A 24,487-nucleotide genomic window follows, 5' to 3' on the forward strand; every position below is an offset into this window, starting at 1 on the left:
CCATCTGATCTTTGACACACCTGACAAAAACAAGCAATGGGGAAAGGATTGCCTGTTCAATAAACGGTGTTGGGAAAACTGTCTAGCCATGGGCAGAAAGCAGAAACTGGACCCCTTCCTGAAACCTTACACTAAAATTAACTCCAGATGGATTAAAGACTTAAACATAAGACCTAATACCATAAAAACCCTAGAAGAAAACATAGGTAAAAGCATTCAGGACATAGGCATAGGCAAGGACTTCATGGCTAAAACACCAAAAGCATTGACAACAAAAGTCACAATAGACAAATGAGATCTAATTAAACTCCAGAGCTTCTGCACAGCAAAAGAAACGATTGCTAGAGTGAATCAGCAACCAACAGAATGGGGAAAAATGTTTGTAATTTACCTGTCTGACAAAGGGCTAATATCCAGAATCTACAAAGAACTAAAACAGATTTAAAAGAAAAACAAAAACAAAAACAAGCCCATTCAAAAGTGGGTGAAGGATATGAACAGACACTTTGCAAAAGAAGACATATATGAGGCCAATAAACATGAAAAAATGTTCATTGTCACTGGTCATTAGAGACATGCCAATCAAAACCGCATTGAGACACCATCTCACGCCAGTTAGAACGAAAATCATTAAATAATCCAGAGACAACAGATGCTGGAGAGGATGTGGAGAAATAGGAACTTTTACACTGTTGGTGGGAGTGTAAATTAGTTCAACCATTGTGGAATACATTGCGGCGATTCCTCAAGGACCTAGAAACAGAAATTCCATTTGACCCAGCAATCCCATTACTGGGTATATTTCCAAAGGATTATAAATTGTTCTATTGTAAGGACACATGCACACGAATATTCTTTGAGCACTGTTTACAATAGCGACTTGGAACTAACCCAAATGCCCATCAATGTTAGACTGGACAGGGAAAATGTGGCACATATACACCATGGAATAGTATACAGTCATAAAAAGTGATGAGTTCATGTCCTTTTTAGGGACATGGATGAACCTGGAAACCATCATTCTCAGCAAACTGACACAAGAACAGAAAATTAAACACCACATGTTCTCACTCATAGGCGGGTGTTGAACAATGAGAACACATGGACACAGGGAGGGAAGCATCACACACTGGGGTCTGTGGGGGGGAATTAGGAGAGGGACAGCAGAGGGTGGGGAGTTGAGGAGGGACAACATGGGGAGAAATGCCAGATATAGGTGATGGGGAGGAAGGCAGCAAACTACACTGCTATGTGTGTACCTATGCAACAATCTTGCATGTTCTTCACATGTACCCCAAAACCTAAAATTCCATAATACATATATTTAAAAAAAATTTCCGTGAAATACTATGAAGTGATAAAAAGAAATGAGATCATGTCCTTCAGAGACATGGATGAATCTGGAAGCCATCATCTTCAGGAAACAAACACAGGAACAGAAAACCAAACACTGCATGTTCTCACTCATAAGTGGTAGGTGAAATGATCACACGGACATAGGGAGGGGAACAATACCCACCAGGGCCTGTTAAGGGTGATGGGTGAGGGGAAGGGACTTAGAAGACAGGGAAATAGATGTAGCAAACACTATGGCACAGGTATACCTATGCAGGAAACCAGCATGTTCTGCACATGTAGCCTGGAACTTAAAATAAAATTTAAAAAGGAATCTACAGCTATCTCTTCCATTCACAAAAACAAATTGCAATGCAGTGGAGTATGCTATTAAAAAAATAGAAAGTTTAAATTTTCTCCAATATTTAGAAAAAGGCAAACACATAAGTACTTAGAGCAACTGAGATGGCTTCTCCAGAATGTAGTGAAGGGAAGAAAGTAAGATGGAGTGGTAGACAGCAGATGCCATTGGTGCACCAGAGTTCTGTCCAAAAGGGACTGTAAAACATCACTGAAATCTAATGAGTGGGAGGAATTTATATTACTAGAACTTCTATTAGGGGGACAATTACATACCCTTTTTTAATAAACTGGAAAGAAGGAAGAAGGTTAAAATTCTAAATGATTATCTTTGAGTAGAAAGATAAAAGGAAGGTGAGTCCAGTTAAAAGAAAGCCTTTTGATTTAGTGGGTTCAGTCAGTTGAGGTGCTAACAACAGTAGACTTATGTTCTGCTCTTCTATCACTCAATATTAGGGCTTGCCTCTAAAAATACTTAATAAATATAAATATCCGTTTAATGAAGTGATGGATTATTGGCTTGTTCTGGAGGTCAACTGACCATAGTGAAAAATCTTTAGCCTATCAGGGTGTCCACTGGTCTCCATCCAGTTCTGACAGAAGGGCTGGTATTCCAGAAACTATCGTGAAAGAGAGAAGACAAAGGAAAGGAAGATCTTCATCCTTCATTATGGAAAAGGAAAAGTCAACTAAAGCAAGGTGTATTTAGGAAAAATAATATATTTGATTTTTTAATTCAATAGAGGGAAAGAGGCTTTTTTTTTTTTTTTTTTTTTTTAAAGGAATGTTTGAAGTAAGACCAAAACACAATGGCACAAACTTTAGAAGTCCACAAGAGCTCAGGTCATAGATTATTTCATTGAAAAAAATCAGAACTAATTTCTTTCAAAACATTCCCAAACCAACAAACACCGAAAAGTAGAGAGCCACAACACAAACAGTACAACCCCTCAATCTTTAATAAAACTAAAATAGCCACAGCATCAAACCATACATAGTCATATGCATTGTGAAACACTGTAAAAATAGAAATCAAAGTCTGCACCAAGCTGAGGGAAGCATCTGAGAGCCAATACAAACTCCAAAAATGGCAGAAGAAAGAAGTTTCCTTAAAAGGATCATAGTTTTGAGAGTAATATCTGACAATCTGATTAGAGTATCAGGACACGGGAATGGGTGCATCCTATGAGTAGGGAAATACACTAGAAATTTCATGCCACAGAAAGTCAAGGGAGGTGATACTGAAGTCAAAATCAATGTATTGCCCATTCCTCGGGATCATTACATAGGAACAGTGCCAAAGAGGAAACTGCATGAAAGAGGAAGAGGGAACAGAATTCTGTAGTTTCTGACACACAGAGCTGTGTTGGAGAGAGGAAGGGGGAAGGGACAGGGTGGGGGCAGGGAGAGAGAGTGAGAGAGAGAGATTGAGATTGAGTAAAATGGCCCTATGTAAGAATTAGAGTAATTGAGTAAATGGCCTTTTTCAAGAAAAAGTAGCAAATCACAGAAACAACATGGGATCATCAATTAGACCCAAGTAAAAAGAAGAAGGACTTTATATTAGAAGATGAATTATTCAAGAAACCAGTGGAGTTCAGACAAATAGTTACCGATAGTTAAAAAAATTTACATATTATGCATCAGAAAGAGTGTTTAAAAAGAACTGTAAGTATTCAAAAAGATAAAAAGCAGTGTGTAGAGCTCAGGAAATTGGTGGAATTTAAAAATCCCTATAAATGTCAAAGTAGAAGCAAAATACAATATGCATGAATGAAAATCCAGAATGGTATACAAAGTAGAAGAAATTATACAAAATGAAAAGGAAAAAAGATTAAAGACATGAAATATGTCTAAGAATAGTTGTATGTACATGAATAAAAGTGATTACAGTACACAAGAAAAATAGGACTAGTTCTCTTGAAGAAAAGAATAGAGCAAATTAAACAAAAAAAAAGTTAAAGATGTAACAGAAGAAAAGTTTTGAAAATAGAGAAGAACTTAAATCTGCTTAATAAAGTGACACACTTAGTCCCAGGAAAATTTGACATAGAATGATTAATCCAACAAATCCTAATGTACCTACTAAAATCTAGGGATTAAAAATATAGCCGTATGGTGTTCCAGGCAGTACAGGTAAATCATATTAGCCAAAGGTGCGGTGGGAGGAATGACCTCAGAAAACTTCACAGCAACACTGAGTGCTAGCTGGAAAGGTGTGCAAAATTTAGAGAATTTTAAATATAGGATATATGATTTTACACCATGACATGTTCTTCAAGTATAAGACCATTTGCAGACATTGTAAAACATTCAGAAACTAGAGAGTCGCCTACCCATGTTTCTTTCTGGAAAAGTAACTGAATGATCAAATCTAATAAACACAAAATTGCCGTGAGGCAGTTTTTCTTCAGAGGAAACAGTAAAACAAGGAAGGGGCGGACATATTTCCTGTGCAGCGTAGAACAAGACCAAACAATATTAGGGATATATTTATAAATGTAAATAGTATAATGTTTTCAATAGTAAAATCCTAAATAACTCAAAAGACTATCAGGAAGGAAGAATAATTGTACTAATTTACTCATAAATGAGAAAAGAAAGATTTGGTCTAAAACAAAAACACTTTTTTTTAAGGACTCAATTCTAACATTTTTCTTAAGGTTAGGTTATCTTTCAGAAGCTAATATTTCTTGGATCACATAAACATTTATTTGAAGTTCAGCCATTTTTCAAGTTCATTTAATTTCTTTTTCTTTTTAAAATTCAAGTAGAACTGAACATAAAACATTTTTGCTAAGGAATAACCACTGTGGCAGAATCATATTTTAATCTGACTATTCATCTCTATTCATCTTTCTACACTAACACATGGCCATCTAGAATGGTGTTGTTCACTAAATATTAACATATTTATTTATATTTACAAAATGACTAGATGATGGAATTTTTCTTTGTATATTTTTGTATTAAATTTTAGAACAGTTATTTAAATATTCTTAAATATAGTTTTAAAATATTCTTTTGACAAAAAAGTTTTAAGTATTCTTTCAATAAACAGCAACATAGTTGCACAAGGTCATGCTGGGGTGTTTTTATAATTCTCTACGCAGTCACTATATAATTAGCAGAAAGGGCATGGAACTGAGAAAAATCTCTGCATTCTTTTAGTTTTAGACATCTATGGAATTGCGAACTTCCTGTGGGATTTATCTCGCATTTGTCTAAATAGAAAGAACATTTTAAACCTCGGGATGATTGTTTAACACCCAGTATGTTTCTGATCCATCTCTCTACATCTTTATCAGTTTGTTTAGAAAATGTTTTAAGAGCCAAAAGTAAAATACACGCACAAAGATACTAGCAAGACATTCTAAAATCAAATACAAATTATTTGATCCAATTTAAAATTAGAGATTTTACCTGCCACTCATTCTGATCTGACCATATTTTATTTTCCAAATTATTCAAGAAATGTAGATTTAAAATCTTTCACTGAGAATAAAAGATGGATTATGTCGGTGCAAAAGTAATTGCCAAACCGCAATTAGTTTTGCACCACCCTAATATGACCTGACTTACTCATATTCATAAAGATTGCTTTGCAGAATTCCAGTTTGACTTCAATTGGCTTTTGTACCTATGTATTGTGCATCTACACACACACACACATATATATACATATATACACACACATACACACACACACACACATATATATATATATCGAGAGAGAGAGAGAGAGAGAGAGAGAGAGAGAGAGTGAGTGTGTCTCATTCTGTTGCCCAGGCCAGAGTATAGTGGTATAATCTCACTCACTGCAGTTTCCGCCCCCCCACCAGGAGTTCAAGCAATTCTCCTGCCTCAGCATCCCAAATAGCTGGGATTACAGGTGCCCACCACCAAGCCTGGCTAACTTTTGTGTTTTTAGTAGAGATGGGGTTTTGCCATGTTGGCCAGGGTGGTCTTGAACTCCTGACCTCAAGTGACCCACCTACCTCGGCCTCTCAAAATGCTGGGATTATAGGCATGAGCCATCAAAGCTGGACTATTGCCAGATTTCTAAATGCTCTAATTATCCAGATTACATAGCAATAAGGATTGCTAATCTCTTCTACCGTCATAAGTCTGCCAGAATGCTACAAATGAACAGATTGTGAATGTCTAGATATCTTGATACCAAAGAAGACTGGTCTTTAGTGCTGATTCTCTGGCCAGCTTTTCATCTACCCTGTTGGGACAGCTTTATTTAGGTAATTTTGGACACTTGCTTTCAGTGTCGTGAAACTGCAATAGAATGTATCTTTAACAATTCAAAAAATATTAATGGTTACTCTTGGGTGGCATTTTCTTATTCTGTATGTACTAAATCTATCAATCAAAGGAGAATACAAACTAAAATGTTTCCACTTTAAAATTTCAAAATTTCTAAATTTACCTAGAAGAGTTTCACTTCATTTAGCTAACCAGTAAAGTTTAGTTGAAATTGTGAGAAATGACAGAAGAAACTGGTTTCCTTAACCAATAAAATACCTAAAAATTGGTGGTAGACATAGAACTATAAAATTAGCGTTCTGTGGTAATTGGTTCAAATACAAAAACATAAAACCTTGGAGAACTCCCATTTACTCAGAATAATTTCTGAATAGAAGTAGTTGTTTGTCTTTGTTCACAAGAGGTCGTCTAGGCTGAGCTTTAACTTGATCATGTTTAAATAAACTCACACAAAAATCTTAGATATGTCTCAACAGAACCTAACTCCCTATAATAATTTTTCATTTCTCTAAGAATTCAGAAGGGTTGGCTTAAGCAAATTTCGTGAGGAAAATCCACACCATCTACCTTTCTGACCTTCCCCATCCCATATTTTTGTCTTTATGAATGCCAGCAGTATCTATCATGAGTAACTCAACTTTCTATAAAAGTAACAGTTGATAAAAATCTGTAAAACTGCTACTGGAAACAAACAAATTAAACAAATGACAATGTTATACAATAAAACTGCTGTTGTCCTCCTCTGGTAGAAGAATTGTTTCTTCTGTGGGACTACTACATCTTGCTGAAACAATTTTAAATAATATGTAACATATGGAGTCAGCTTTTATTATTCTTCTAAAAGAAGACAATTATATTTATGTGATAAACTGTTCAGTGTTGGTAGCATGATACTCCTATTACCAGCCACTTAAATAATTCCTGACATGTTCCTATGTATATCTGCAGCTCACTTCTCTTGAAATCCTTCTTACATTTTAAGCCCCATCTCTTAACAATGGCAATCATGTGCCCCTTTAGCAACATCAGGAGGGTGGCCAGCTATATACCAGTGGAGAAATGATTTTCCTGCAGTAGATGTAGCCAATGTAAACTCATTTCTCCCTTTCCACACATCTTCCATCTACACAGTTTTCATCTGAGAGTTCCCCTATCCCTGAAGAAAAGCTGGGACTCAACCCCAGCCAGTTCTTGGTAGAATGAAAGAAAAGCAGCTTTCACGATTTAGCTTTGCTAAAGGAGCTATCAACCTGGTGTTAACTGAAAAGTTATTAAAGTGTTGTCTCCTCCTCACCCACTGGCAAGCTGGTATGAGATGTGTTTCATATGACTTTAAAAGAGGTCTTTGGGGAAAGAGAGACACCTGTAGACATCTGCTGAGTGCCTTTCCACAATTCATCTAGAAATGCTTAATGAAAGTAGAAAAAAGTCTGTCTCCACATCTATTAGTTCTACTGCTCCCAACCCCCATAGACATTTCTGAAGGAGAGAAATGAATTTCCAAATTTTCGCTTTGGCTCACTCATCAGTTGCCACTGTGTGTTTAGATAACGCTTGTTAGAAAGTGATGGAGTTTGCTCTGCAATCTCATGCTTCTGCAACGAATCTCTTACAGAGTATCGGTTGGGGTAGGATTTATCAATGCCCCTCCTCATTGCCCCACAGAGTGAGTTGAATAATTCTAATAATCAAAAACACAGAGTCTGCATCAAGTTTGGAAATGAAACCATGGGTAATTTTCAAAAGCAGTGCCCTCGATTTTTGATGAACTGTCACAGAAACAGGAATTACCACAATTCAGAAATCACATCCACTAACCAACAGAGATCAGCATCTGTGGATGATTTCTTCTAACCTACTACCCTCAAATTTCTTCCCTGCCCCCCTAATAAAAACACACCCTCTTGCCTCATGCTTCCAATTTAGTGCAATCATGCCTCTTACTGGCCATTGCCTTGCAGGACAGCAGCTGTCAAATACATACAGGCAAGATATGGGGGTTTGAAACATAAAGCCTCATAGTGTAAAAGACGTGCACATCTTATATCACATCTAATATTAGACTCCAATGAGGCTGCTCAGCCTTCAGAAGCAAACACTCTTCGCATCACAGACACTTGAAATAAAAGAGTGCTAAATGGCACTCACCACTTTCCAGAGTCTTTGATATAATGTCATTCAGGAAAATAAACTGCCCTCTTTCTTCCTCCCTTTACCCTCCCACCAATGCAATGATTGTGAAAGAGAAGCTCCAGCCCTTGGAAAGTTTTAAGGAATTGTCTTTGAAGATGAGTTTTTTTGCTCTTCCAAAGATTCTGGGAATGTAAAGTTTGGGGAGATACCGGAGAATGGGAACAGAATGTGCCATTTCTGGAGTTGAGACAGCTAACTTCAAGTATAACCTACATTTTTTTTTTCAGTAACTCATTTAAGACCTATTTATTTACATCACTGTTGTACGAATCCCTCTGCCAGGCAGTAGAGGTAAAGGTAACAAGCCCTCCCTACTTGCTATTAGGGAATTCAGGCTCTTGAAGTGAGAGGGTAAATGACTATACAATAGGAAATGCTATGGCAAACGCATGGATAAAATGGAGGAAAATCAGAGGGAAGAGAAGAGGTTACCTCTGCCTAGGAAATTTAAGGACAGTTTCAGAAAGGTGAGAACATGTTAGCTTGATTTTGAAGGATGAACAAGAGATTTGTAGGTGGGTGTGGGGCTGGGGGGTGGTGGAAGTGCACTCTCCAAGACGTGACTGCAGTGTGGGCAATGACACGTAGGCATGCACTAGCTGGCACAGCACGTTGCTGGTTTGTCAAAATGAGCCCAGTTCTCTGTAAAGTGAAACTATAAAAATGCAGCTTCTCTAACCTTTATGGCATATTGAGATAAATGTCACTTGGCTCTTGCATCTTCTGTCTTTTTGTGGAGCTAATTAATCTGCTGAGTATGCCTGAAAACATGGACAGTGTTCAAGCATACCTGTTTGAAGCTGGTTACCAATTCTGTGCCCGCAATCAAGTTACTGATCACATTCTACCCCAGTTCCTTTAGTTTAAGATGAGAATGAAAACAGAAACTGCTAAGCAGGATTATTGCAATGATCAGAAGATAACTACTGTTCAAAACTTAGCATGTACAATACCTAGCCCATAGGAAGTGCTTAGTGTATATTAGTTACCATTAAGACCATCGTTATTAAACATCCATTATTTATAGGCACTTTTCTTTACAGCTTGAGGATAAAAAAAATGAAAGTCAAATATGATCCTATCTATGAGGATCTAGATGGTTTTGGTTGGGAAGACAAGGCATAAGTGCATGAATTAGTATAAAGGGAAAATTACATATATTAATTAGAATTATGTACTAATATATTCGTAATGATACAGGAAACAAAAAAAGTAGGATAATTTGTTTTAAGATATTAAAATATTAAATATTTTAATGTATCAAAATACTTGTGATAAAATGCATATTAAAATTTAAAAAAATACATGCAAAAGAAAGATGAGTAAGAAAATGAGCTAAATTCATCACAGGAATTTGGAATCTTAGTGGAGTTTTGAAAAATGGGCTAAGCAAGAGAATTTCAGGAAAAGAAGAGATCCAGAATACAGAATCTGTTGTCATCAGCAAGTCATCGAGGTGGAAATAAACATACCATTCTCTGCCTGTAATAATTATATTTGCCTGCAGGAGCATAAGATTCATGTTGGGTGTAGGCTGGAAATAATTGGATGTGGTCAGCTTCTGGAGAACATCTTGACCTCTGGAGAAATTTATCTGGTTTTCGTACTAACAGATACAGGAAATCTTTAGTTAAATTTTGTCTTTTCATTTCCTATTTAATTGCAATGGCACAAATCTCTGAAAAAATTGACCTATCAAGTACTCTGTATTGGGACAACTTCTTTCACCTGTCTTTAGCCCTTAATTAAGTCACCATTACATAAAATGAAGTAGAAAAAAATTGCTTTAAGTTTCTACTCCAATTTTAGACTATGCCATAAGCCTGGTCTGTTAGGCTTGTGTTCACATCATTGAAAATTTAGGCAGAATTAGAAATAAAAAGAACTGTTCTTTAACTCCCAGTGTTCTTTTTTTAATAGAACAAATGTTTCAGTGCTGGTAATGGAGAAAAAAAAGCTCTGTGCAGGGAGGGCTGGAAAAGCTCAGAATCTTAATTCTTGCTCACTTAAAAGTATATCCCCAAAATATTTGTCAACAAAAAATCAAGCTTCATCTTCTACTTAAGTTGCATGATCAGCACTGTCTTCCCTCGACAAAAAGATCTGGCTGATTTGCACTAAGTGGGGCATAGCCTTTGGGCAGTCTTCCTGGAAACAGAGATGGATTTGAGTTGCTCCATTTATTCTTTCTGGACCAGCTCCCTTCACGATCATGGGCACACCTATCTGTGAACGCTGGTCTGAATTAAGGGCACAACTGATATCCATGGAACAAAGAGCATCATCTATCCTAGGCATCCCGCATCCATCCTAAGAACACTGAGCTCTAACTCAATTAACTAAAGGTGGTTTTTCAGGGACAGAAAAATGTGGTAGTCAAATTAAAACAGATTCAAATGTAATGACACAAAGTTAGTGCCTATGATTTTGAGTTGGCTACAAATGTTCTCCATGCAATCCTGTGTCTGAATTAGCTTTTCATTCAGTAACAAATATTAATTGCAACTTTATACTCTCTGATTTAACCATCCTGAGAAGTTGATGTACTTAGATGCTTCCTATCACATTTTAAATGCTCTCTTAAATATTCAAATTCTATAATTATGCTTAATTATGCAATACATTGTATTTGAATACACAATCATAATGTAATTTTGGCATCATTGTCATCTTATAGCATTTGCCTTATTAAGCTGTGGCATTTTGAGTATTTCTGATCAAACAGTATAAATTGAACAGGTTTTGCATACTGAGCATCTTAAAACCCACTTTAAAGAGATTTACTATCAATGTACATTTTCTGTTCAGCTGGAAAAAATAAGAACTTTGTAGTATGTATTATGAAATGTTAAATATTAATACTATTTAAAGTTAATGGTATGCCAAAGAAAATGGCTAATAATACATTATACAATTAAATGCCTATCATATTTGCTCATCTATTAACAAAATAAAACAGATTCAAACAGAAGAGTTCTGATTTGTTGTTTTTTAGCAAGAGTTGCCCATGTGTAAAAGCTAAATTATTTATTCAATTTTTAAACTGCTGGATACATCAGTTTGCAATTATTTGCATTATATTTGAATGCTTTGTCATGTGTCCCTGATACAACAAAAACAGTAAACCGTTTTCTCTTCTTGAATAAAGGCATCTTCTTCTGCACAGAGGCCACTAACAAGGACCAAAATTATCAACCAAAAAAATGCCCCCTTCCTTTCTTTTTTTTAAAGTGTAGAGGATCACTGTTGCTTTCTAGATGGCCTAGAGTCATCAAAGATCTCAACATTACTCTCCCTGGCCCTTTGCTGGACTGTATTTGCTATCAGGCCTTGATAAGATTTTCATCTATATAATTCTGCATCATGATTCTGGCCCTCCCAATATTTACCTTTGCCTGTTGAAAGTTAAATCTTTCCCCTTTCATACTCCATGTTGTAATTTTCTATCCTATACCTTGGTACTTGAATGCTAATATGTGGTTGGCTTTAATGATAGTTTTTTTTTCTTTTCTTTTCAATGTTGGTTGCCTGAAAGACCTTGAAAGCATGCAGTTTTCACTCCCAAAACATTTAAAGATTATGTATAAATGAAATGCTCAGGACATGTGAGGGTCCATGCTACACCTGAGCTAGCAAACCAACTTAACTTGGACATGATTACCTCTTTCCTGAATCAATCAATTGCTGCGAGGTTTGTGTACATTAGCCCCCAAAGCAATTACTGAATGTTTCAAAAGGTCTCCCAAATCCTGCAAAATTAATTCATCTAAAGAGTTCTAAACATGTTCAAGGACTGCTTGAAAGTAAGAGAACTGCCTGAGAGAGGTCTGACATCTCTTCTGATCTGTACAGTATGGCATTTGTTGTCTTAACTGTAAAAATTCACTTACTCATTGCAGAGAACATCTTATTTATGAACATAGCGTACCAGGTTTCCTCTGGGAAGTATCCTTCTTTTACCTCAGTTCGTGAATCTGGATGAAATTCTTTCTCTACCTCCACGTAGAGTGCTTGTTACCTTGTTCTAAGCCAATCAGTCCATTGTATTTCCTTAGCCACAGTGATTCATTCAGGGATGAGTTATTGACACAATTTTAGTAATAATAGGTACATTGGGAAAGGGATTTCCTGAGGGACTAGAAGCAGGGATCATGCTGATCCAGAACTGCTGGTGGTCATTTTACAACCATGCAAAGTCTGCGTACGAAGCTAATGAGAAAAGAGCAGAGCTGACAGACTGAGAGAGACTAAGCCCTAGGCTGCTGTTTAAGCTTCAGAATTTAGTTATGCTTGAAGCTACATCATTTCCTGAATTTTCCAGTTATATAAAGGAACCCCCCCCATTTTTTTGTCCCTTAAAATTGGAAGAGTCCTAACTGATTCACTTGCGTTTTTATTTACTGTTTTATTTTCCAGCTGCAGCATTATCCTATATTGAAAGACCAAATAAGTCAAGAAATCGACAGTCAACATTTCTTTATAGTCTCCAGTGAAGGGGATTACATTTTAGCTCTTATAAGGAATGGTCTACGAGCATGTTCAAAGTCAACAGATGACTTAAATCGAATACTGAGTGGGGTTTCATTTATTTCTTTTCAGGGCCTAAGAATTTGTCTTAATGAAAAATCTCACCAACGTGAGCCCAAAGTAATAAAGGTAAAGTCGGGAAGAATTTGCTTACACATTTCATTGTAGAAGTTTTCTATTTCAAGTGATTTGATTTTATCTTCAAGTGATTTGCAGTTAGGAAGATTAGTTTTAGCTATAGTTTGGTGATAGCTTTGTAGACATAAAGATAGTCTGTATGGTCATCAGCTCAAATCATTAATTGGGCTGGGACATTTCTTCAATAGAGGATTATTTTGTAATTTCATTCCAATAAAAATAACCTCAATATTTGAAATAGAGTCAACTAAAATAGTCTAGTCATACTTTATATCAAGAAAGAAATTTGGTCAGTGGGTGAAAAACAGCTGGTAAATTGATAAGTGAAAGGTGACTTTTTTTTTTTTTTTGTATTGCTGATGATTTTGAATTTTTTTTTTCTTTTTTTTTTATTGCATTTTAGGTTTTGGGGTACATGTGATGAACTGAAAGAAAGGTGACTTTTTAATCTAACTCGGCTCCCACTGAGTTCTTTGTTCTTTATCATATAGTCCTCCCTTCTTCTGATTCTTCCAAAATTTCCTGTTCTTTGCTGTATTCCCTTGAAGGTATGCTAGGTTATATGCTGTCCTGCCAGAATAAAAGATTTGTGTTCACAATTATTTCCATAAAGTATAAGCCTCATATATTTGTATTATAATAGTCCATTTTTCTTAATCCAATATCTTAAACCAGAAACATCAAGTGCATGTCATGCATATTCAGGCACTTTTCTGAAAAAAATAATATCAATGCCATACATCATTAACGTGATCCATTGGATCACAGTACCCTTCCTCTCTTATTTAGGACAATGCTTCAGTATCCTTCTTAACACAATCATCTAGTCAGTCACCAGTAAACAACTGTATTTAGTATAAGAGGTGAAATTATTTGTCTTTCCTGCCCCAGTCAACGAACTGATTTTCTAATTGTGGCATCTCAAGCACAGCAAAATGCTGGTGGGAGATTATTTTGTAAAGAATTCCCTTCAGTGGCACATAAGCATCCACCTACACTGCTGTCAAATCGGGTTAGTCCACGAGTATTTTAAACATAGTTAAATAAGAGATAGAGATTTGGGTGTTAATGAACAGTGCTTTTTATAATGTCATTTGAATATGGATATACTCAGTGACCTAAGTGAGTTTGTGTTCCACCTCCTCCAGTTTAGATTATTTATAAAATAATTCAGGGCACTTCTTTGTCAGAATAACACATTCCTTCCATCTAGAGAAGGCTAAATTGAGTATTCTACTCTCTGCCTCTTTTTCCTTCCCTTTTGCCCCCAGAATAAGACTATTAACATGGAAAGCAAAATACAGGCTCTGTTTGAACGATATCATCTCTTATTTACTTCACAAAACAGAATACAATATGGGTTGCTGTGAAATACAAATGAACTGTAATCCTCATCAGGTTTGGAAATAATGGATTCAGGCTAACATTTCCAGAAGAAATATGAAGGCAGTATTCTAAATTTCCTATTCTTTCCCAAATGAGTTTGCACAAAATGTGTCGCTAAGAAGAGTAATGCGCCCATCACATAGTGAAATTTCCCACTTGCAAAATGAAAATGAAAAGTCTGCGTTTTAGGATGGCATGTGTAAACACATGCACCATGCTGTCCTTACAGGAGGGAAAAGAAAGCTCCCCCTACTGGGGCATAAACATGCCTCCTCTCTTTCCTGCACCCCATGGCTGTGTCATATGCAGGAAGGCACAGCAACATATAGTCTTCCCATTGTCCCTCACAGAATCCTGGTTCTTTCATCAAAGCATTACCCATTTCCCTCATTTTAGTTAATTAAAGGACAGCTGGACGTTTCATTATTGCACTAGTCTCAGCTCCATCTAGTTGAAATGGGACATATAAAGGTCTTTGTCCCAAAGACATTTTCACCAGAGATAAACAGTTCTAAAATCCATGCCTCCAATGGAGAAATTTGAAAAAGAAGTAAAATTCATCTTTGAAGTGTATACATATCTGTGTCTGTGCACAGTTTTTACAACACACAAGTACTTACACATATAGTGAGAGTGAAACTCAGCACTAAGAATTTTTACTGGAGATATATATATATATATATATATATATATATACACACACACACACACACACACACACACACACACACGTCAGAATGAAGAAATAGAGTTACGTGATTTGTGAGTTGGTATTAATGATTGGATATTAGCATTTATTGGAAAATCTCTAGACATGTGAAACTCAATATATATCTATTTCACTCTGTAAGCATAAGAAACTAATGTAAATGTGAGAGTTTAGAGATTTAGAGGCATAACCAAACTAAAGATAAAAATAATTGTTCCCATGACAATACATAAGGTAGCACATTCTATCAAGAGGACAAAGAGGTTTACCTTGCAAAGGATTCTAATGAAAATTTTCCTCAAAAGACATTTCTAAGCTTTTATAGTTGAAGTGTTTGCTGTCTACAGGAAAAAAACAAAAACAAAACAAAACAAAAAAAACCAAAAACAAACAAACAAACAAACAAAAACTATAGTTAACCAAACCTAAATATATTTCTACCAATTCTAGCTACTGGGGGCATGGGTGAGGAGATATTTAGCATGTTCCCTGTATTTTTTCATGCTTTTACTGTCACTGGCATAAGACACTTTGGAGACACTCCCTGCTCATCATAACGAAGTGGACAGCCTTTATCAATAGAGAGGATTTGAACAACTGTTGCCTTTAAAATAGGTTTAATTAGCAGTTCATGATTTTCAAGAAGAGGCTCATATTTTCATCCTTTTTCTTTTGAAATAAATCCTAGAGATTGTGGCTCCTTGAAAATCAGCCAATAAACAAGGCATTCTAACATTCTCTCCCTACTGGACTGAACAAATGACCTGCTTCCAAAGTAGCTTTAGGCTCTTTCACCAATAAAGAAGGTCTCTGGGCTTTGTACGTTGGAAACTTGGGTGTCAAGGTTGCCACATCTTAGAATTCTGAGGCATTACACTCACATTGTTTTGCAAATCACACTGATTAGATTTTTGACCAGATGATTCCAAATTCTAAACGGGTATGTGTGAGTGAGTATCTGTGTGGTTGTAGAGGTAGATATCAATCATAGATGTTCTTTGCCTTTTTCTTGTCTTCTTTAATAGGTTCAGGTACAATTATTTTCAGATACAGGTGATTTGGTTTGGCCTCAGTCTGAAAACAATCCTTGGTTAAAACCTCCACTGATAATGCACATTTTCAAGAAAGTAATACAAATAGTCATAGAATAAAAATAATCCAGATTTTTTTCTCCTCTCGATCTTCATTTAATTAGACATAAAATATAAGAGAGGCAACCTTTTCTAGCAATGGACCAAATATGAGTCTGAACAAACATGGATAAGGGAAATACATAAATCAGAGATTTGTCACTCATTTCCAACAAATAGAACTGGGTTACCTCTTGTAAAGGAAGAGTGTACCTCCAAACCCACTATACTAGGTATGTTGGATCTCATAAAATTTCCAATTACTGCTTCAGAATTTATTGTGCACATATGGAAAATAATACTTGTAAAACAGAAAGGGGTTTGTGCCTTGTGCTGTCAATACTGTGAAGGATGGGGTGATTATAAAGCAAATTAACAATACTTTTAAATGTGCATTCACTTATCTTTCCAATTAAATCCTTGTTAAACAACTGCACAGACAGTAATGGCGCTTCTGCAAAACACTGATCAAGACAGTTTTATTGTAATTTTTACTCTGTAACAATTAATCAAGTAGGCATTTTCTTTATTATTAAATTATTTAGTTAATAAATATTCTCAATTGGCTAACATATTTGTAGTTTACATGTTATTTTTGATTTTCCTGGCATGGAACATATTTGGAAGTGTTTTCATTTTCTAGCAGAGGGACCATTAATGGATGTGATTTTGTAAATTTCTTTTCTCTAGAAGAACAAGAGAAGTCCTTGAAACTTTAAGCCCTTTAAAAACCTTATTTCAACCATTTTATTTTATAAGGGGTGCAAAACACATTGCTTTTAGCAGATAAGAAATGTGAGGTTTTGTTTTAAGGCATCTTTCTGTTGGAGTAAGCATTAAAATGAGCATTTTAAAAAGTTCATTAATACCAGTTACAGACTTTTGAGTCATGAAACTGCACTGTAGTTAGCATTTCCATTTCTTATCCCAGTAAGATTAAAAGTACCTGAATATTGTTTCTTCTATAAACACACATGATGGAATTAATGAAGAAACAGATGTTAAGGTATCTAGAGGATTTTGTTAAAATTTGTGAATTTCCATTTTTGTAATCTAGAAATTTGAATTTATCTAGCTAGTATCCTTTACCACTTTTAAAGGGCTTTGCATGGTTCTCAATATGGCCTTTTGTGTTTTGGTTGTATGTTTTATATTTTAAAGTTTTTTTTTTGAGATGGAGTTTCGCTCTTGTTACCCAGGCTGGAGTGCCATGGCACGATCTCGGCTCACCGCAACCTCTGCCTCTTGGGTTCAAGCAATTCTCCTGCCTCAGTCTCCCTAGTAGCTGGGACTACTGGTGTGCGCCACCATGCCCAGCTAATTTTTTGTATTTTTAGTAGAGATGGGGTTTCACCATGTTGACCAGGATGGTCTCGATCTCTTGACCTCGTGATCCACCCGCCTCGGCCTCCCAAAGTGCTGGGATTACAGGCATGAGCCACCGCGCCCGGCCTATTTTAAAGTTTTTAAATTAGGAAGGATTCCTAAGTAACCTATTAGTAGTGAGACTAGTGATCTCTGAAATTACACGTGGATTTAGGATTCAGGATGGCTGTATTAATTCAGAAGTAAAAACAAACATATGACAGAGACAAATTTCTTGAGTCAGAAAAAGAAAAATGCTGGCTTTACAGTTGTCTAAGTGGTGTGATTTGAGGTGAGTCCACATTACTGTTGAATACATCTTATGTAGAGACCTGAAATCCTCACTACTGGCCTGATGATATGAGGTCTCTTACCTTATATTCCCAGGAGTAGCAGGGAGCATGACCTACTGGACTCAGATTAACAAATGATCACCTTAGAAAGTCAGAGCAGGCTCTCGAGAGATGGGGATGATAATGCTGAGAACAGGGAAAGGGAAAAGGAAAGGGAGAGAGGAATGGGTAGATGGCTGGGTGCATGTGGTATGACTGTGGAGAAAGTGGGCTTTTTAAGACTCAGTGTCTCACAGGTGTGAGGGGTGAGGACAGCGGTGATATGAAGGCTCCAAAGGCACATAGAGGTGGGTAGTAATTTTATGCCAGGTAGATCTTTATGAGGTAGAAGTGTAATGCAGAGTATTTTGACAACCAGAAATAAGAGGATCTTTCAGGCACAGTTTTGCTGAAAACCTACAATGAACATGGCATATGATGGGCATAGGAAGGACACCAAATGAAACTGAAAAATAGCTCACTCTCCAGCATCTAAAAGTCAGGAAAGGGAGAGAGGTAGCATATGAAATAGACTAAAACCAGGACTGAAAAACAGGTACAACGTGCTATGGGAACACAGTGGAAGAAGCAGCTAATTCTTGTCAAGATTTATGCCAAGATCTGTGTCAAGGAGGTGAGCTCATCCCTCAGCAAAACCACTGATGATGCGCATCTTGCTCTGAAAGACTGTTCTGCTGGGACCTATCAAATAATAATATGCATGCATATTCCAGCCCCCGGGACTGATAGGATATTGAATTCCAACATCCTGAGCAGAGAATGGTGAGTGAGCCCCTTGTGGTTGCCAGACATGAAATGCACAGACTAACAAGAAAGGAGAGCAGGGGACTTGCTCAAAAAAATGTAGCCCAGGAGTGAGGAAACCACAAAAAGACAAACAATCTGGAGAAGCATAAAGGATGAGAAGATGTTAAAACAGCCAGAAAGACAGATGCCACCAATACCTGCTTCTATTTAAGGGGAATTATTCCATGCGCTTTTTAGAATCCCATGGATGGTAGAAGACCATGGCCTAGCTTTAATGCCACCTTCTCTCTAGATTACCAGGAAACACATAATGCCTTCTCAAAAATCTCAGCTGAAAGAACAAATGCAACTCTTAGCAACTCATTTAAATTCACAGGGACTTCAGTTCATCAATAAAGTGGGTAGCTTTCTTACAAAGATTTAGTGAGATAGCATTTCAAGTGCTTTAGAGCAGTGGTCCCCAACCTTTTTGGTACCAAGGACCAGTTTCGTGGAAGACAATTTTTCCACAGATTGTAAGGGGAGGAGTATGGTTTCAGGATGATCCAAGCACATTCCATTGATTGTGCACTTCATTTCTATTACTATTTCATGCTCACCATAATGTAGAATCAGTGGGATCCTCAAGCTTATTTTCCTGCAACTAAAAAGTCCCATCTGTGGGTGACAGGAGACAATGACAGATCATTAGGCATTAGATTCTCTTAAGAGCATGCAACCTAGATCCCTCCCATGCACAGTTTGCAATAGGGTTTGTGCTCCTATGACAAACTAATGCCACTGCTAATCTGACAGGAGGCGGTGCTCAGGCGGTAATGCTCTCTCACCTGTCACTCAACCCCTACTGTGCCACCAGGGTCCTAACAAGCCAGGGACTTATACTGGTTCCTTGCCTGAGGGTTGGAAACCCCTGCTTTAGAGAACTCAAATGCTGATTTTCTCTTGGTATGCTTTGAAAACTCACTTCTGTTAAAAAAGAATTGACCTAATTCTTTGAAACAAGACATTTATTTTCCTAATATTTGTTTTCAAAATAAATATGTGTAAATTGCAGGAAATTGGGAAAGAGTTTTGAAAAAAGAAGACAGTAAAAAATCCCCAATACCTAACGCTAACATTTTATGTATTTCTTGCTATTGTTTTTGGAACTGAGTTCAATAGTACACAGAGAAGAATAGTTCATTTTGAGACTGATCTCTAGCATATGCAAAATGCCTCACCTTCTTTATAAAAGGAATGGTCCAATTGTGGATGGAATCAATCAATAAATTAAAATGTGTAGCACTTCCATCAAGTGAAAGATATTCTTCTAAGTAAAGTAGGAGAGACAGATTTAAAAGACAGGAACTCTGCCCTTCAGAAATGTTTAGTGTGTGGAGTAGATAAGATATAAGCATGTGATTTTTGCTAATGATATATAACATCACACACAATATGAGATTATTGTAGATTGAATAGTTAAAATTGTAAACATAGGATTTAAAATGAGGAGTGATTCTTGGGGCTTAGGGGGAGGTTCCAGGGAAAATTTGAGCGACATTTAAATAATCCAAGAAGAAACTGAGATAAGCCCTTTCTTTATAAAATACTCTTTCCCTTAAAAAGTGTTATACTTCATTATATTACAATAGATGTCTTTATTAGGATAGTTGTGAGGGACACATTTAGATATAACTTCCAAATGGTGTAGCATTTTCCACTGTAATAGGTTTATTATCTCATGTGATTGACTCATCTTAAAAGATATTCTTGCTTCAAAGATACTAAAATTGACCTAGGGAGTTAAATGACTTGGGCAAGATCACACAATTATTAAGAGGTGACACGAAAATTGCCCTAGGCTTTCTAACTCCTGGGCCACTATTCTCTCTACACTTCATTGCTTAAAGGAAATGGTTTAAAAGGCGTATGGAAAATAAGCCAAATAGAATATGAAGGTTTCCCTCATATAAGTAAGCCACCATTATTATAGCTTGACTGTATTACTGTAACAACCTTCTAATCGGTCCCCTGTATCTACTCTTTCTCCCTACAGTTAATTCTTCTCTTAGCTAATGAAATAATTGCAAAACCAATACATAAATAAGTTCAGCTAATTTTCTTCTTACTGCTGCCCTACACCCCACTGACCTTCCACTGAGCTTATAGTAAAAGCCAAACTTCTAATCTCAACTGGCAAGGACTACCTGGCCTGGCTTTGCCCATCCCTCTGGTCTTCTGCATGTCCTGATCTCACAGAAGCCCTCATTCCCCAGAACCAGTTTCCCTCCTTTGCTCTCTCCCCACATCTCTCCATGGCTCCCTGCTTCCTATCAGATCAAAGCTCTACTAAAATGGCTCCTCCTCAAAAAGAGCTTTTCAGGTCACCTAATCAAGGCGACCTCACCCGTCCCCATCAGTTATTCTTTATCACATCACAACTTTGATTATAATTTCTGATACAATCTGAAATCATCTTGTATATTTGTTTATTATGTATTTCTTGACACCAAAATGGATGATCCACCAGAGCCTGATGTTCCTAGGCTCTCTTTGGTACCCAGAAGAGAGCCAGGTTCATAAAAGGTTTTCAAGAAATACTTTTGAATGAATAAATTCCTATTTGAAGTCTTCCTTTAGGCCAATGTTTTAGGCCTTATTTTATATTCTTAGCTTATTTCCCTCCTTTCCTGATTATTCTAATATATTTTGCAGCTTATATTACTTCATTGGAGCCATAGCAAGACCAGAACATTCACTTGTAATTTGAGCCAGAGGTGTTCTCTGGCAAATGGAAGATGAGGTGTGGTGAGATATGGGGCTCACAGGAACTTGGCAACAAACCACCTCACTGAAAGGGATTAGAAATTCACACAAATCACATAAGACCCTAAATGTGGCTTTAGTATCATCTGGGCTTGGGGTTCCCTCCATTGTTTAGGCAATCTTTTTTGGACTAAAGGACCAAGCTGGCAGGGCTGGCTCTGATCTTCCAAGCCCGGCAGCTTCCTCCTCTTTCTCCCCCGAGTCTTTCCAATGTACTCCATTGGGCTGGCAGATGGTGAGTTCAGGTGGAGGTGCGAGATGAGAGTTGGGAAGAGGAACATCTTTTGCTGGACTGATTGGACAGTAACTCTCAAATTCTCAAGATATTTTTTTGAGGTTGTATGTTTTCCTGGGTCTAGGTTGTGGTCCTGAGAGCTAAAGGCTACTTTCTGATCAGAGCCTAGCCTTTGCTGGTGGCCCAACACAACTCATTAATGCACTTGTTTGTTAGATTAATTCATATCCAAAAAGCTTTTATTTGAAGGCACAGTAAGAGCTGGGGATACTGAGGAGACCAAGACAGGGAAGGTCTTGCTTACATAGATGCCACAAGTGTAGAGGAGGAAGGCAGGCACTGAGGTGATGGATAAAGCAGCAAGGCAGTTGTAGATAGCATGTGCTCTGAAGAAAGTTAAACACAGTACTGGGAAAGATAGTGACTGGGTTGGTACAATGAAGGCAGGTCTCAGACGTGTTCTTCAGGGAAGGGCTTCCGGAGCATGTGACCTGACTGTGGAGAGGAGGGCATCTTGTGGGGCTCTGCAAGAAACTTAATTCTGGTGCACAGGAGGAAAGGCAAAAGCCCCAGGAAAAGGATGAGCTTGATGAATCTGAGGAAAAAAGGAAGCCGTGGTGGTTGAAAATATTGAGAACGAGGGAGAGCTACACAGTGAAGTCAGAGAGAGAGAGGAGGGAGCAGATCTCGGATGCCTGCAGATCCTAGCATTTTCTCATGAATTCACGCTGAACCCATCATCAGGGTTCTTAGGTGATAGATTACAAAGTTCATGCACATGGAGGCTCCATGTGAAAGGAAAGGTCACTTGTCCTATTCACTGCTATATTTCTGGTGTTCCACATACTGCCTGGCACCTAGTAGGAGCTCTTCAAGCATCTGTCAAATGAATGATGTAAAAGCTAAAACCTTATTTTATGGAGCTCATCTCTCCTTTCCATATTAATCCTGCTGCACTGGGACCCTCAGAGGGAGAGGAGCAGGTAAGGCTATCTGCTACCATTTCTCCAATGGGTCCATATACGGGAGAGCATAATAAAATCTGTATGGCTCTAAGTCATTCAGACCTTAGTTTGAATCTTGCTTTAGCCCTGCATTTGTTAACTTTGAATATTTATCTTCACGTTGTGCTCGGGGACCTGAAAAAAAATTTCTTCCCATCTCTGCAACTGTTACTTTCCTTTTCAGGAACAGCTTTAAGAAGATGAGAATACTTTTTTTCCTACAGCACACTTTCCTTAGGAAATGTTTCCAAAGTACATGGGGCACCTTGGAAAAGAGGTGCTATATAAATATATGTGAGTCACTAAAGCTGTAATTACCAGCAACAGGGATCCTTGTGTGAAAACAAAAACAAAAGACATACTTTCAAAATTCAGGGCCTAGGGGTTAGCAAGAGCAGTATGGTTTCATTGCCATTTATCCAACCCTAAATAGTCATTCCCAACATTTTAGAGGGCTAAGATGGCATGCCAGGTTATGCCACTATTTCCAATATCACGCCTGACATGTTCAATTGCTAGTAACATACTATGTTGAGGGACAGTAAGTTATCTTGCTTCAAGTTTTGTTTTGTTGAGACAGAAAATGGGGATATAGGATCCCCCATTCATGTCTTTTATCCACTCTAAAATTAAGTGCTAATTTATTGGCATCTGGGAGAAAATATAATGTAAAACATAACTTGAGTTTTCTTTGCTGAGAAAATGGAACCTAACATAATGTATTAATGAAGTTATTTTATACAGAGTTGGTTTGTATTATATGTTCATCATTCTCTTATTTTATTTTGTAGAAGCAAACCTTTATTTCATACATTCAAAGTGGCAGGCACTTTGCTATGCTGGAGATAAAAAAATGAATCAAGTTTCCTACTCTTGATAATCCCCAAAGCATTTGGGGGTTATTTATTAAAGGAGTAATTAAAAATGGATTTTTTTCTTATAAAGGGTCCCACAGGCTGAACACCTGGAAAATACAGTATTATAATGAGAATAAGTGATTTGGGATTCCTTAATGTTAAAAAGATGATAATGTCTCTCTGCCCCCTTCCCCATGATAAACTGAATCCAGCCACCAGGCAATATGTTTTTGGGAGTTAAGTTTAAAATAGGTTCACTTTCTGGCTTCAATACTGTATTAATTTTGTGGCCTTAGAAGAGTTACTTAATTTTTCTGAAATATGATTTTCTATGTGAAGAATGTGAATAAGAAAGTTTATCTAACTTGCAAACTTTTATAAGGGTCAGAGATACTTTTGAGTATCTGTCATGTAGTAGAGTCTCAATTAAATGCTCCTATTATCAGCAATGACATAATTGTATTCTATTTTTTAAATATTATTTACCCCTTCGTTTTGTTAGCGAATGATTAAGTAAAGCACCTTTTATTTTCATTTATTTCAGAACTCACAAACTTGGAAAATGATTGTTATGGTAAAACATGTAATTTTAATCATACTAACAACATATATAATATATTCATCATAGTTTTAGTTATATAATGATACAGTTCATAAAAGTTTGTGAAAATTATTAATCAATTGCCAAAGAGAAGACTTCCCTTCACTAGAAAATTGGTTATCAAAACAGGCATTTGTGGTCTATTTCTGCTTTTTTCAAATGCAAATCTTGTATATGTTATGTCTTGGTAAGTCATGTCTCCGCTAGAGAACCGGAATAAAACTAGCTTGTGGTTGTGCAGGGGGGTTTCCAAACCTGGCTATGGACTCTACTAATCTGGGGAGTTTTTCTTTTAAAATACTTACTTACAGCTCAAACTGTAGACTTTTACATTGGAGATTTTAATGAATGAGCTTCAAAAGTATTTATTTTTGAAAAGTTTACCAGTTGATTCTTATGGCATTCAGATTCTAAGATGTCCCCCAATTATCCCACCCTTTCTTGAGTTTATACCTCGTATAACCCCC

The 24,487-nt window shown here is 36.9% G+C and overlaps 1 protein-coding gene across 1 annotated transcript in view; it reads right to left on the reverse strand.

Moving 5' to 3' along the window:
* ARHGAP15 (Rho GTPase activating protein 15) overlaps positions 1–24,487 on the reverse strand; it is a 645,891-nt gene that overhangs the window by 192,934 nt on the left and 428,470 nt on the right. The gene's annotated exons all lie outside the window — the stretch shown is intronic.

This window comes from Saimiri boliviensis, chromosome 5 (genome assembly GCF_048565385.1).
Source record: "Saimiri boliviensis isolate mSaiBol1 chromosome 5, mSaiBol1.pri, whole genome shotgun sequence".
Taxonomy (NCBI): Eukaryota; Metazoa; Chordata; class Mammalia; order Primates; family Cebidae; genus Saimiri; species Saimiri boliviensis.